Source organism: Anomaloglossus baeobatrachus, chromosome 4 (assembly GCF_048569485.1).
Source record: "Anomaloglossus baeobatrachus isolate aAnoBae1 chromosome 4, aAnoBae1.hap1, whole genome shotgun sequence".
Taxonomy (NCBI): Eukaryota; Metazoa; Chordata; class Amphibia; order Anura; family Aromobatidae; genus Anomaloglossus; species Anomaloglossus baeobatrachus.
The window spans coordinates 391115285-391131173 of NC_134356.1; the positions used below are offsets into that span (position 1 = coordinate 391115285).

Genomic DNA, 15889 nt, shown 5'->3' on the forward strand with positions numbered 1-15889 from the left:
ATACATTATTCTGGTCTGTACAATAAAGCTGAGATTTTTTTTTATTGTCCATGTGGTGCCCCGTGAGTTGTCCGCATAGCGTATGGGTGTCGGAGCTACCTTTACATTGGATACATTATTCTGGTCTGTACAATAAAGCTGAGATTTTTTTTCGATTGTTCATGTGGTGCCCCGTGAATTGTCCGCATAGCGTATGGGTGCTGGAGCTGCCTTTACATTGGATATTCTGGTCTGTATAAGAAAGCTGAGATTTTTTTCGATTGTCCATGTGGGAATTCGACTAGGTGCACTGTACAAATCCTGATGTGCTTTGGTATGTGGACCGTATATATAATCATTTGAAGAAACCCTTATAACAAGCCATATGTTAGTGTTGCTTGGATGTGATCAGGACAGGATTTGAACCCCTGGATGTTAGAATATGATCCTCAAAATCATGCTAAAATGATTCCTTATGCATTGAATTTATTACAACATTAAAATGACTAATTAGAAATGGAAGAAACAGGAATATACTGGGGATTCCTGTACTTTATATTCACAAAGAGCAATCATACACATTCAAGAAGAAATATTATTCTGCAATGTGTCCTTCTAAAGCCATATCCAGGCAAGAGCCTGTTATTCTGCCAGATAAAACATTCAATGACGGTTTTACCTTTTGTGGGAATCCTTCCTTTATATATTTCAATGTCTACATTTGTGAATGTGTATTGCTCGTGCCAGAGAGCACATGCAGACAATATGCAAATACTTGTTTCCTTTATTGAAAAATGGCAGGATTTCCAGTTTTATTTGACACACATTGCTTTGATATATTAACTTTTCCAATATTTAATACTTATGTCTTAAATTATTGCTGCCAATATTTGATTCAATTGTCAGATTAAGAAATAATACATTGCTGTTTGCCAATACCTTTGGAAATAATTAGGAGTCACTGAAACTGTGGTGCTCCAAGATTTGTCCCAAAAGAAATGGCCTTGGGGTCTCAACATAGGATCAAACAGAGTGCATCCATGGGGCCGGACGTGACGTCACCCCAGAGCGTCATTGCTATTGGGAAAGGGAGCGTAAATCTTTTACTTAGATGGATCTTGACATTTGAGATTATGGCACTTGAATAAATAGTTTTTCTTTCTATCTTGTAAGTTATCATTTACATAAAGACATTAGAAAAACAACAAATTCACATGGTGTAAAGGCCCCTTTACACACTGCAACATCGCAAACGACATCGCTGTAATGTCACCGGTTTTGTGACGTAATAGCGACCTCCCCAGCGACATTGCAGTGTGAAACACATCAGCGACCTGGCCCCTGCTGTGAGGTCGCTGATCACTACACATCTCTCAGGACCATTCTTTGGTCCTTTGTTTCCCGCTGTGCAGCATGATCGCTAGAAAGTCTTAGTGTGTAAAGGGGCCTTTACAGCGACTTCGTTAATGACTTCCCTTTCAAAAAGCTGCTTTACAACGTCCCCAATGACTAGCTAGGTCGTTCTGCAGGTCCGTGTCGTTTTCCAGGTCTGCCTGTTTGAAAGCTCACCAGCGACTCACCAGAGACTTTGTAGCGATCCCGGCCAGGTTGGGATCGCTGGTGGGATCGCTAGAAAGTCTGTGTGTAAAGGGGCCTTAACATCAATAAATTATGATAAAATGATAAATGATGTGTTGTGTGAATCAGTAAAGTCTGAAATTGCTTTGTCTAGTTTCTTGTATGTTATGATTCTAGAACTGTATGATAAAAGGCATTTTATGATCAAAACTTTTACTTAGGGTTAGCCTTTAGTAGTTGTGTCACAAAGAAGGATGAACCCACCGCAGTGATCAGCTGATAGTCGCACGTCCGGCTTCTCACATCCCCGGCTAACTTTGAAGGGGCTGTTTCCATTGACAATTCATATCCCCTGCAGCATTAGATGAATGGACAGCTCAAGTGTGCCTGAGCAGGACCACTTACTAAAAGGCTCACGATTATAATGCCATAGACATGGGACCCTTGGAGCAACCCTTTTGAGGTTTACATTAATTTAATCATCATATTGTAATAATGATGATGTATAAAAATATACTTTTATATATTATTATATTCTCACATAATATAAAAACCATGGGTTTAATATTTTTTTTTATGAAAGCTATTAGGGTAAGTTCACACAGTGCGTTTTTCGTGGCGTTTTTGCGCAGTTTTCGGGTGCGTTTTTGCTCAGAAAACTGCATGACTTTGCTTCCCCAGTAAAGTCTATGAGTTTTCATTTTTGCTGTCTGCACACAGCGTTTTTTTTCAGCTGCGTTTTTGTGGTGCCACAAAAACGCAGCATGTCAATTATTCCCGCGTTTTTCACTGCGCTTTTCATCCATTGAGTGCAATGGGATGTTGAAAGACGCAATGAGAAATGCAAATAGCTGCGTTTTGGGTGTACCCGGGTGTGTGCAGTCTCCCCGGGTACGTATGCCTGCAGGATGCAGGACCTGGCAATGGATCACCTGATGCAGTCACCTGACGCATCAGGTGATCGTAAGTATCGCGGTGACGCGGGCGCCCGGCCGGTTTAAGCTATCAGCGGATTCATCAGGAGACTTCATCCCTGATTACCGGCAGCTGCTGCAGCGATCGGACAGGATCAGACTCCCGCCCCATCGCTCCAGGAGCTGCCGGTAATCAGCACATAAGTGAGTATTTTTTTTTTTTTGCACCGATGCATCTGCTGATTGTATAAACGGCTTTTATACAATCAGCTGATGTGTGATGTGATTCAGCCCCTAGAACCTGACACATCATCTGATCGCTTTGCCTTCCAGCAAACCGATCAGATGATATTGGATCCAGATTGGACGGCGCGGGACCCTTGACCCAGGATTACTGCGGAGGGGGGTTCTTTATTTCAATAAAGATGGAGTCACTAATTGTGTTGTGTTTTATTTCTAATAAAAATATTTTTCTGTGTTGTGTTTTTTTTTTTATCTTTACTAGAAATTCATGGTGACCATGTCTAATATTGGCGTGACACCATGAATTTTGGGCTTAGGGCCAGCTGATAAAATACAGCTAGCCCTAACCCCATTATTACCCAGCGAGCCACTCGGCATCAGGGCAGCTGGAAGAGTTGGATACAGCGCCAGAAGATGGCGCTTCTATGAAAGCGCCATTTTCTGGGGTGGCTGCGGGACTGCAATTCACAGCGGGGGTGCCCAGAAAGCATGGGCACCCTGCACTGTGGATTCCAATCCCCAGCTGCCTAGTTGTACCCGGCTGGACTCAAAAATTGGGCGAAGCTCACGTCATTTTTTTTTTTTAATTATTTCATGAAATTCATGAAATAAAAAACAAAGGGCTTCCCTATATTTTTGGTTCCCAGCCGGGTACAAATAGGCAGCTGGGGGTTGGGGGCAGCCCGTACCTGCCTGCTGTACCCGGCTAGCATACAAAAATATGGCGAAGCCCACGTCATTTTTTTTATTTGGGGGGGCAAAGAAATCCTGCATACAGTCCTGGAAGGAGGATGCTGAGCCTTGTAGTTCGACAGCTGCTGTCTGCTCTCCTGCATACACTATTGGATGGAGGATGCTGAGCCTTGTAGTTCGACAGCTGCTGTCTGCTCTCCTGCATACACTATTGGATGGAGGATGCTGAGCCTTGTAGGTCTGCTCCCCCTGACTCTCCCTCAAGCATACAGTCCTGGATGGAGCATGCTGAGCCTTGTAGTTCTGCAGCTGCTGTCTGCTCTCCTGCATACACTATTGGATGGAGTATGCTGAGCCTTGTAGTTCTGAAGCTGTCTGCTCTTCTGCATACACTAGTGGAGAATGAAGAACACATTGAAGAAGGAAATGACATCAGACCTTTTTTTTTTTGTTCACTGATAAAAAACGCATAAAGACGCAGTGAGCAAAAACGCAGCAAAATGCAGCAAAAAACGCACCAAATTGCGGCAAAACACGTGCGTTTTTTGCCGCGTTTTTTTGCCGCGGGTGCGTTTTTGTGCGGTTTTTGCCTCAAAAAACGCACAAAAACGCAGCGTCAAAAAAACGCAGTGTGTGAACCTAGCCTTAGGAGTTTTGTGAAAAATTGTTCCATATGTGGCCAGCTGGAGCTTAAAGAGGTTGTTCACTATTAGGACCACCACTACTGATTCTACATGTTTCTCCCAGGTAAAATAATAAAGACTATACTCACCTCTCGTACAAGCGCTGTTCCAGCATTACCAGGGCTCATGTGACGTTGTGATGTCACACGAGCCCGATTTCCAGTCAGCACCGACTTCTGTCTCCCACCTTCAGATCTAAGAAAAAGACTAATGCCACATCCCATCTTTCAAATGTGAACAGGTGCAAACTGAATATGAAACATAGCAACAAAAAGGAGACAGTTGCACCCTGTCGTGCCAAGATATGTAGAACAATGACCACGGTAATATAGACATGCATTACTGCTATGAAAAACATGTAAAAATTGAGATACTTGGCACACAAAATTGGCCAGATTTTATGTGAGCCCAACAGCTAGTGGCAAGGTGACCTCATTTTTGTTGGGTCCCTATCAAACTAATGCCTTTGTTTGGTTTAAAAAACCTACAATTTATGGGTGGACAGGAACCTGCAAATTGAGAATTAAAATTGCCTGAGGCTGAAGAGCAGGAGTGCTCAATCAAAAGGCATACCTGTAATGTAAGAAAAAGATTAATGGCACATCCCATTTTTGTAATGTGAACAGATGCAAACTGAATATGAAACATAGGATCAAAAAGGAGACAGTTGCACACTGCAATGCCAAGATATGTGGAACAATGAATATGGGAATATAGACATACATTACTGCTATGAAAAAACATGTAAAAATTGAGATACTAAGCACACAAAATTGGCCAGATTTTATGTGAGCCCAACAGCCAGTGGCAAGGGGACCTCATTTTTGTTTGGTCCCTCCTGTACAAGCGCTGTTCCAGCATTACCAGGGCTCATGTGACGTAATGATGTAACATGAGCCCCATGTCCAATCAGCACCGGCTTATGTCTGCCCACCTTTGGACACAGGATCAATCAATGGGAAGTTTCGTAGCTGCAGCGCTCACTTCCTGTTGATCAACTTATTTTGTCTGAAGGTAGACAGACGGAAGCCGGGGCAGTGATTGTACTCTGGGCTCATGTGACGGCACAGTGTCACGTTAGTCCCAAATCGTGGTTACTGACAGTGCTGGAATGGCGCCAGGACAGGATGTGAGTACAGGGGCTTTTATTGTAACAGGAGGAAATAAGTGGAATCAGAATGCTTTTCCTAGTAGTGACCAACCCCTTAAAGGTTTACATTAATTTAATTATCACATTGTAATAATGATGATGTATGAAAATATTTTTATATGTATTAATATATTATCACATCACACTGAAACCATGGGTTTAATAATTTTTTTAATGAGTTCTGAAAAATCTTATGAAAAGTTGTTCAATACTTGGCCAGCTGGAGCTTAAATGGGCAGTGAATGCTGTAGCTCAAACATACAGATTTTCCAATGCTTAACGTAAAGAAAAAAGTTTTCAGTGATGTAAAACCAAATGAATAAATGTTAATATTAACATTTTCTTTAGCTGTTATACCATTATTATTCATAGTGAAGTGACACAGCTGTAGAAAAGGTGTTTTTTACTTCCTCTTGTTCTAATGTGTCATCCAAGAACTGAGTTCAAGTAGCATTGCTGGATGGACATACTGTACAATAATAATCTTTTTTGAGCTAGGATTTTCCATTTATAGAGGTTATGTAATGTTCACAGTTTTTCCTTCAGTAAACGAATATTAATGGGTTTTCCAGTGCTAAAGATAAATCATCACTTTAAAATCATTGGGGGGTCCGACACCCGGCATCCTCAGCGATCAACTTCAGTGTCAGCTGGATGTAACAGTATGGAGCACCTCACACTGACCGACTAGTGGCCCCTGTAGAGTATTGCAGATATTCTCCTATTAAAAAGAATAGCAACCTCTAATCAGTTTATGGAGCTGCAGTGTTTCGCACACTATTTACATCCGGCCGCCAGTGTCAGACCCCCACCAATCTCACATTGATGGCCTATTCTGATATTTATGTTACTAAGTAATGTTTCAGGCAACTAGGGAATGTTTGTATCAGAGAAAAGAAGTATTTTTGTGCATTTGCCATGAGTTCAAAACCCCCAAATAGTGGCTGGATAGAGCTGATGGACAGAAAGGAAAAAAGATAGTCTATGGTAAGAACTGCAAGGAGAAGCAGGGACGTACTGCAATAGAAATATTAGTAGGAAAGCTTAAAGTTATTATTTCAGCATCAGGGCTTCAAGCATGGACGAGCATGTCAGTTCCATAAACAAGTTCAAACAAATGTAGTTTCAGTCCATCTCTCCTCTGAAGACCATATTTCCTTAAGGCAGTTGCTCTTCTTGCAGGCCATCTCCCAAGTTTGCAGCCAGAGACGTGCCTTCTTTGCCTAAATACTAGGCCTCCAATCTAAGAACCTCATCCATGGTATTCTGTTGGGGCTTCCCTCCAGGATCTCAGCTACTGCAAGTCAGCGGCATCTGGGAATTTTTCACTTAGGGGCTTACCCAAAGCACAGCATCCCCACAAAAGTGGGCTAAAGGAGTCAACATTTGGAATGGTATGGGCTATATTTGTTTGTGAAATGACACATACAAGACTCAGAGTCTCAAAGTGAAGGATACTGAAAGTGTTTAGCTATTGGCCAGATAGTCTAGGATTCATTTTGTCCTGTGGTGTACTTGTTTTGCCATGACTATGAAAATAATAATGCTGGTTATGGCACCTTTTGAACCTAATCCACTGTGTCTGAGTGACAGGTCTTACTGCTTGAGTGTGGAAAGAGAAGAAACACCAACTAGGAGACATTGAATTGCTGATAAGTGTTGTTTTACTGCATTTTCATGATGTAATTGTTTAATGTCTGATTAGTGACCCTCTATGCACTTTTGTTGAGTGAGTGAAAGTAACAGTGCAAATGCAGGCCACAGAACAGTTAACAATTAGCCAACTGGGGAGATCAGAGGAGTTTTTAGGTAAGAGCAGAGTTACTTCCTAGTTAAAATGAGTCAACAGTAATAGTGGTGTCACACATAACGACGACGACAACGACGTCGCTGCTACGTCACCATTTTCTGTGACGTTGCAGCGACGTCCCGTCGCTGTCGCTGTGTGTGACATCCAGCAACGACCTGGCCCCTGCTGTGAGGTCGCCGGTCGTTGCTGAATGTCCAGCTTCATTTTTTGGTCGTCACTCTCCCGCTGTGACACACACATCGCTGTGTGTGACAGCGAGAGAGCGACGAAATGAAGCGATCAGGAGCCGGCACTGGCAGCTGCGGTAAGCTGTAACCAGCGTAAACATCGGGTAACCAAGGGAAGACCTTTCCCTAGTTACCCGATGTTTACGCTGGTTACCAGCCTCCGCTCTTGCTCAGTGCCGGCTCCTGCACTGTGACATGTGGCTGCAGTATGCATCGGGTAATTAACCCGATGTATACTGTAGCAAGGAGAGCAAGGAGCCAGCGCTAAGCAGTGCGCACGGCTCCTTGCTCTCTGCACTGTGACATGTAGCTGCAGCACACATGTTAATTAACCCGATGTATACTGTAGCAAGGAGAGCAAGGAGCCAGCGCTAAGCAGTGCGCACGGCTCCTTGCTCTCTGCACTGTGACATGTAGCTGCAGCACACATCGGGTTAATTAACCCGATGTGTACTGTACCTAGGAGAGCAAGGAGCCAGCGCTAAGCGCGGCTCCCTGCTCTCTGCACATGCAGCACAGCGACGTTATGATCGCTGCTTCTGCTGTGTTTGACAGCTAAGCAGCAATCATAACAGCGACTTACAAGGTCGCTGTTACGTCACCGAAAATGGTGACGTAACAGCGACGTCGTTGTCGCTGTCGCTTAGTGTGACATATCTTCATGTAACGAAGTGAAGAGAGTGCAGCCAGACACAGGGAGTGTGACAGACTAGGCCACATACTGGGTGTGTGTGCAAAGAAGAGATATACTGAGGTAGCAAGCCCTGTAACTGTACTGGACAAACTGGCAGTATGGATATTAATACAGCCATGGATCCTGGGAAGTGAAACAGGCAAGGAATAGCTCAGCTGTAGTGGTAATGGCCGGAAGCCTAAGGAGGTCTAGCTGTGAGTTGTGTGTGACCTGAGACAGCACAGGTAAAGTGGGACTGAAGAGGCAACATGTAGTAGGGACCAGGATGTCTTTGTGAAGAGATACTAGACATGCCAGAAAGGGCACAAGTACTGCACAAACATGAACTGTGGTCAGTAAAGGAAAGTTAGCTGATATGGAGTATTCAGGTCAGGCATGCCATATTGCTGAAATGTTGTTGCTAACAAGTGAAGATCCTCCACATGTGACCATTATGTCTATTCCTCTATGTACAACATAAGATAAGGACAACAAGCTCTGTACCTGCTACTTACTGTATATATATATATATATATATATATATATATATATATATATATATATATATATATATATTTCACCAGTTCCACCATTAAAGTTTACTTTATTTTTACCAAATGGACTGAATCCCCCCTTGCTATTACTTTACGTCTGGCGTTTGTGTCATCTGAGTTTACACTGTCTGAGTGGAAAACATCTGAAGGGAATAACATCACACACATATCCAGAGGAACCCATCTTACCCCGACCCGAGCAACCCTTACATTACTGAGAAAATGGCAAATCTATGAGCTAAATTGCTTGCGAATGATCACAATGTACACAATTGTTTTGCTTACATAAATAACCTCATGGCTTAGTACATTGAGGCTAATCAATATAACATGTGTTGGAAGAGCTATATATACACTTATGCGCATAGATGTATGGCTCTTTTCAGTCTCAGAGGCTTAGGATCCAGTCCATGAATGACAAAGTCCAGGCAGAAAAGTGAAAAATGCCAGAAACCAACTTTAGCCACATTAGCAGACAAATAATGGAAGATGAGCAGTGAGCATCTCCCTAGAAAGGAAAGTTATGCAGTTCTAGGCTCAATAAGGTAACTAAAAGTAAATCATTAATCAAAAATGATAGCCCTACCTATTCTATTTGTTATATTCAGTAATATATAACGTTGGCGATATTATTTAGATAGTTGCATTATTAGAATAATATTATTAGAATAAAACTAGTATTTTCTATTACAGTCTTAATGAGTGGGGTGTATCAATAAGATGCGGCAAGTTCGTTAAGAAGAGCATGCCACTCAATGAATTTAACGCACCTTGTCAGTGGTGTGCTCCCCACCTGGAATATTATTCCCATCAATGACTGGAATAACATTCTGACATAAGACACGCCACCACTTTTGAAAAATTTGGTGGGCTGGTGAAGCCTTGCCGTATCCCACCTTGACTCTTTCCCAGTTCCACTCATTTTGTCTGAGCTGCCTGAGACTGTCGTGAAAATGGCAAATGTAGCAACATTTTAGTACCAACATTTTGGAACTTTTCGGAGTGTTGTATGCCCGTTTTCTGATGTAAGCACTTTGATGAATTAGGGCCTATATATTACCTAGTGATGCATTTAATTGATTTCACAAAGTAACTCCATCGTATTGTGCATTTCTTGTACATGAGAAACTGGATTAGGCACAAGGACTATAACAATTCTCTTACACTGGTAAAATAAAGGGAAAATTAATAAGAAAGAAAAGATGAAGGGAATAAAACAAGTTCTTCTTAGTAGGCAGTTTATAGACTCAGGTGTTTAAATAAATATAAAATATAATGTATCTATTGAGTAGGATGTGTAACGCCATTGCTTCTTGTAAGTCAGAAGGCAATATTCTGTTGATTTCTTGGAGGCATTTTGAGCAATGATCTGGCCGCTAACAATTTAAGACAACATGCACACTTTGTAAGCAGCTTTTCCATCATTATTAGCAGTATGGGAAAATAGATGATGTAGTGAATAAAACATGAACTACACTATAGACAATAAACCAATGAAGCCTCACACATGAAGATGCTGTGTTAATTCCCTTGATGATTCTCTTAATAAGGACATCCACCAGAGTAAATTATCTTCAAGAAGGTCTTATAAAGAAGCGAGTATTATGACTTAAGAATAATAAATGTTGTGGATTAATTAAGCATGAGAACATTATTAGATTCTTTTTAAAATGGGAGTTTTTGTTAGGAGATTGGAGAGCATAAATTATACATCAACTTATTTTGGCTGCATCCTTTGACGTTCAGATCACTGTGTGTAATTAAATCTTGTCATAGAAAACAGTGAATTAGTAAAAATGAGTGTGAACAGCTGAGCTAATGAATGAGACAGATTCAGACCATCACAACCCATGGATTTGTCAGGGCTTAAAGAAATTGCATATCCTGTCAATGTACTAAAAAGGGCCCAGTCGCTGCTATGTAGGGGTCACTACATGGAACATTGGGGCATTTATCAAGAAGAAATGTTCCATTCTCAAAACAATACAGTACGTGAAAGTATGTTAATGAAATAAGAGCCACACTCTGACAGTTCATTGTACAGGTTAGGAATGTCGGAGTGCACACATCTAATACCAAGTCTGGTAAAAAGAAAAAAAGCACCCCTCCGCTTATCTTCAGTGACCATTCCTTCATATTCCAGCTATGTAAACAACTATTGTAGAAGAAAGAAATGTTCCTTTTTCCATATTAGCACTATCATCCAAGGATATATTACATCTTCTAACTGTGTCTATAACTATAGAGTAGATCCATACATGGTACTATTAATGAGCGTTGTGGTGGTGCTGTACCATGGCAGTATTTAAGGGGAAATTTTTCTCTTTGTGGAGACTGACAAACCAATATGGCTGCCAGTGAGGAGACTTAAAGCTGCAATGCTCCTCCGGGAAATATGCAAATTGTCTCTTTAGGGAGGAAGAAGACGAACTCTAGTGCTACCTATTTGAAGTAGCAATCCTAAAAGTCAAAAGTGGCCCTTTAACGAGCCTTGTCATATGACTTAGGATTTATGCCAGATGAGAATCTCAATTTGCAGACACAGTGTTTTGGGGTGATTGCCCCTCATCAGTACGAAGTATTAATCACCCTGAAACACCGTATCTGCAAATTGAGGTTCTAATCTGACATTAATCCTAAGTCATATGACAAGGCTCGTTAAAGGGTCACTTTTTTGACCGTTAGGATTGCTACTTCCAATAGGTGGCACTAGAGTTCAAGTCCTCTTCCTCACTGAAGAGATAATTTGCATGACAGTATTTATCACACTTTCAGAAATACTTTGTTAAATGTGTTGTCCAGGCAAAATTAAATATTTCTCAATGCACTGGATATGTAAAAAAGAGACATCTTATGACATACTGCTCAAGTAACCTGACAACTGCAGCTAATCACAGGCTGCAGTGGTCCAGGAGCTGGTGGAACGGTGTCATCACGGCTTCCTTTGTCTGAGCTGAGGTGGGTTACAGTAGGTGACTATTCAGTCTGTTGGACAAAGAATATCCAGAAAACCCCTGTACAAAAAGTATATCTGAAAGGTTAGATTAAGGGTACGTACTCACAATCAGTGTTCACTGCATCTTGGACAAAGCATGCTTCAGCCAAAATGCTGTGATGTACAGTACAAGCAGAGTGAATGGGATTTCTAGAAATTCTGTGCCCACTGTGCTCGTTTTTCCCACAGCAAACTCTCACCTGCGGTGTGACTTTCCGAGCCGCAGCATGTCAATTGTATGCTGCAGAGTTGCACGTGTCCTCCATAGGGAGAGCACAAGCGAGAGACCGCAACACCCCAACTCTAATAGTGGGCACAGGCTGCTGCGATCTCCTGCGTTCTCCTGCGGAGGAGTCTTGTGGCTCCGCATGACAAGACCTGCCGCGTCCAGGACACAGTGAGTCCTGATCGTGTGCACGTATCCTTATACTAGCATTTTAAAAAACATCCTATTTTCATGTAAACAATTTTTAATCCATATTGTTAGGCAATATGTATAGTCTCTGTGTGTCCTTTTTTACTGGTATATGGCAGCCTTGTGACTTCTATTTTTATACATCAATATTTAGAAAATGATACAAATCCAAATACAGTTTCCTGTGTTAGGGTATGTGCGCACGTTGCTTTTTACCTGCTTTTTTGCTGCTTTTTCTTCTGCGCTGTTTAATGCCAAAATGGATGTGTTCTTCTATTCAAGCAGTCTATGGGAATTTGGGTTTCTTGTTCACACTATGTTGTTCAAAATGCTGCCTTTTTGTGGCAGAACTTTGGTCAAAAACTCAGCTTTTCAAAGAAGCAACATGTCAATTGTTTTTGCCATTTGGGTTTTGCACTGCAAAGCTGAGTTTTTGACCAAAGTTCTGCCACAAAAAGGCAGCATTTTGAACAACATAGTGTGAACAAGAAACCCAAATTCCCATAGACTTTGCTTGAATAGAAGAACACATCCATTTTGGCATTAAACAGCGCAGAAGAAAAAGCAGCAAAAAAGCAGGTAAAAAGCAGGTAAAAAGCAACGTGCGCACATACCCTTAATCTGGAAGGCATCGTTTTTTTGTGTGCACCCATTAAATAGGCGAGTCTCATCCAAAAATCAGATCAAACTAGCTGCTGCTGCGATTTTTTTCAGAAAGTTGACCTTTGTATACATCCATTCATCAGAATGCACCCATTCTCTAATATAGATCCATGTGAGGTCCATTTGTGTGACAAATATAAACTATAGTAAAACTTTAAACACGGGTTATATAGAATCTTTTCCACAAAGCTATCCATCTGCTCAGCTTCTTCTGCTCTGTACCTTGCAGCCTGGAGATTGGATTGGATTTTCAATCTGTCGGGTTCACTTTAAACATCACAGAATATGTTGATGCTATTTAGATAAAATTGGACTTGGTTATTATTGTTACTATATTATTTTGTATAGACCTCTAGCACTCACAAGTATTACAGGTGAAAACAGCCTTTTTTCTTGCCCTACTTTGTATCAAAATTCTTCATATATGAAGAGAATTTTTTTTTTTCAGTTGGATTCTGAACCTTTTTCACTCCAGAAGGATTGAGTGCCCTTTTTGACTTTTGAGGGGGTTTCACATAAAACCGTTTTTGACCATATTTTTATATGGCCATGTATGTAAATGCACAAGTTAATCATGTACTCTATTAGATGTCTCTCTCAATAGTAAAATCTAATTATTTTAATCTTTTCTTATAACTTACACCTTTTATGTCCCTTATTAGATTTGTGGCTTTTCTTTGTACCTTTCCATTTCATTTCACTTGTACTAATGCTTTGTAAAGTAATAGTATTATATCCTTGTCCCACGAATCCAAGCCACTTTTAATACATGACAATATCCGGCGAGACTTAAGGTGGCTTTACACGCTACGCTCGTTGGGGTCACAGAATTTGTGACGCACATCCGGTCGCTTTAGCGATGTCGTTGTGTGTGACACCTATGAGCGATTTTGAATCGTCGCAAAAACGTTCAAAATCGATCATTGGTGACATCCCCCCCTCTTCCCAATTATCATTGCTGCTGCAGTAACGATGTTGTTTGTCGTTCCTGCGGCAGCACACATCGCTATGTGTGATGCCGCTGGAACGACAAACATCTCCTTACCTGCGTCCACCGGAAAAGGAGGAAGGAAGGAGGTGGGCAGCATGTTCCAGCCACTCATCTCCTCCCCTCCGTTTCTATTGGGCGGCGGTTCAGTGAAAAACATTCAGTTTATCCAAATCCAGCTTGTAATTTACAAATATCTTCTAGTCCTGTCTTCTACAGTACTGTATTAAAGTTCTAGGTAGGTGTGGTAAAAAATGCTGTAAAGTAGGAATGCTTTTAAAAATAGTGTTTATAGTTTATTTTAAGTAACAAAATGCAAAGTGAATGCACAGAAGAGTAAATCAATGCTAGGAGTGACCACCATTTGCATTCAAAACAGCATCAATTCTTGAAAATATAGGATTCTGGCAGATAGGTTGTTCCAAACATCTTGGGGGACTAACCTCAGATCGTCTGTGGATGTAGGCCTGCGCATAATTCTTCTATCTCTTCATATAATCCCAGACGGTCTCTGTGGGATTCATCATATAATCTTTTTCAAGACTTTTCTTTTACACTGAAGCTAGTTCTAAGTGGGAATCGGTTAGTAAGATCAGCTCCCAAACTACATACAGTATATGAGTATGAAGGTCTTTAAAATGGATATCCACCAACACCTTTATATTGTCACATCTCCACCAGGACATCTGCTATTGTTGCCAGGTGCTGCATAATCATTCTGTGTGCGGCACTGGTGATAGAAGAGACATCAGAACCAGAAGCTCTTGCCAGCACAGGCTCTGTCCAACCACTAAGTTTAGGGTGGCTGGGACCTGCAGGGTTGTCCAATCTGACAGAATGTGTATGTGTGCTGTCCAGCTGAAATTATGAGCTTCTTGCTTTAGCCAATTGGAAAGCACCACACCCAGTAAAGCTTCCAGCCTTATTCTGGAAGCCGCCAGATTTAGCTTTGTGATTCTCTCGTTAAGATCTTTGCTCCTGAATACTAATGTGTTTTATTTTTTTTATTTATGTTTCTCCTACCTAACAATTTAGTACATTCTCTGCCCTCTTGGTTTTGATCCGGCTACCAGATTTTGATTTTTGCCTTAGTTCCAGACAACAGTTCTTTGTGGAAGCAATCCAGCGGACCCCATCCTAAGACTAAATCCTTGCACAGAGGGATTAAAGGGTGAAGACCGGGGTTCTTCTGGTATTTGCTAGTGTGGCTTACAGCAAGTCTTACCAAGGTAGCTTTTTTAGGCCTGTAGCCTCTGACAGACATTACATATATCTTATGTTACTGCAATTCTAAATAATCAGCATTTTCATTAATATGCAAATTAGGTGTTAAGTACTGTAGGCATGAAAGAGCGTTTCCTAAAGGTCTACCTCCTCAGGTTGTTTTCTCATCCAGCACCGACCTTTTTAGCTTGCTTATCTGTGTGACATCAGTCATCAGGCAAGGAAATTAGACTGTGAACTATCAATCAAACTAAAGAGGTTGATGTGGGAAATAATCCAGGTGACACAGAGGCTCGGTAGGTTCTCTCTCATTTGCATATGAGTAAAATGCTAATTATTTAGTAATATATTATCAAATAGAAAACATAAAGGTGTTGATGGATGCACATGTCAAAGGCCTGCATGCCCTTATATGTGATTTAGGGGGTTGACCTTGCTGACAAATTCCATTTACTGGAATTGGTTGTATGTTTGGGGTCATGTTTTGGTGCAGAATAAATTTGGAGTCAATCAGACACCTGCCTGATTAATTGTTTTGCAAGATGGATAAGTATCTGCTTGTATTTCATAAATTCTTACCTAAACCACAACTCCATTTGCTGAAATGTAGCCTCAAACTTGCAATAAACCTCCAACATGCGTCACTGGTGGCTGAAGACATTCATTTTTTTTACCACTCTCCAGTCCCTCATTGAACAAACTGCCTACAATTACAGCCAAATATTTTAAATTTTGACTAATCAGTACAGAGTCCCTGCTTCCATTTTTATGCACCCAGTTGGCATATTTTCATGCAAAGTTGAGTTGTTTGGCCTTGCTTCTATGTCAACGTTATAGCTTCTTGGCCACCATTTTTCCATGAAGACCACTTCTGGCCACACTTTCCCAAACAATAGATGGGTGTAACTGGTCTCACTGGTTGCTGACAATTCTAAGCTGATGACATAGAAGGACATCTTTCGATTTTTAAAGGAAGTACACATGGTATGTCTTACATCTTCTGCACGTCCATTGGCCGACCACTGCATATGTGGTCCTCAACATTCCCCATTTCTTGGTACTTCTTTAAAAAAGCTCGAATAGCACATGATGAAACCCCA

At 41.2% G+C, this 15889-nt stretch overlaps 1 protein-coding gene across 7 annotated transcripts in view; it reads left to right on the plus strand.

The window, feature by feature from the left end:
- Window positions 1-15889, plus strand: part of FRMD4A (FERM domain containing 4A) — a 720232-nt gene that overhangs the window by 312444 nt on the left and 391899 nt on the right. The gene's annotated exons all lie outside the window — the stretch shown is intronic.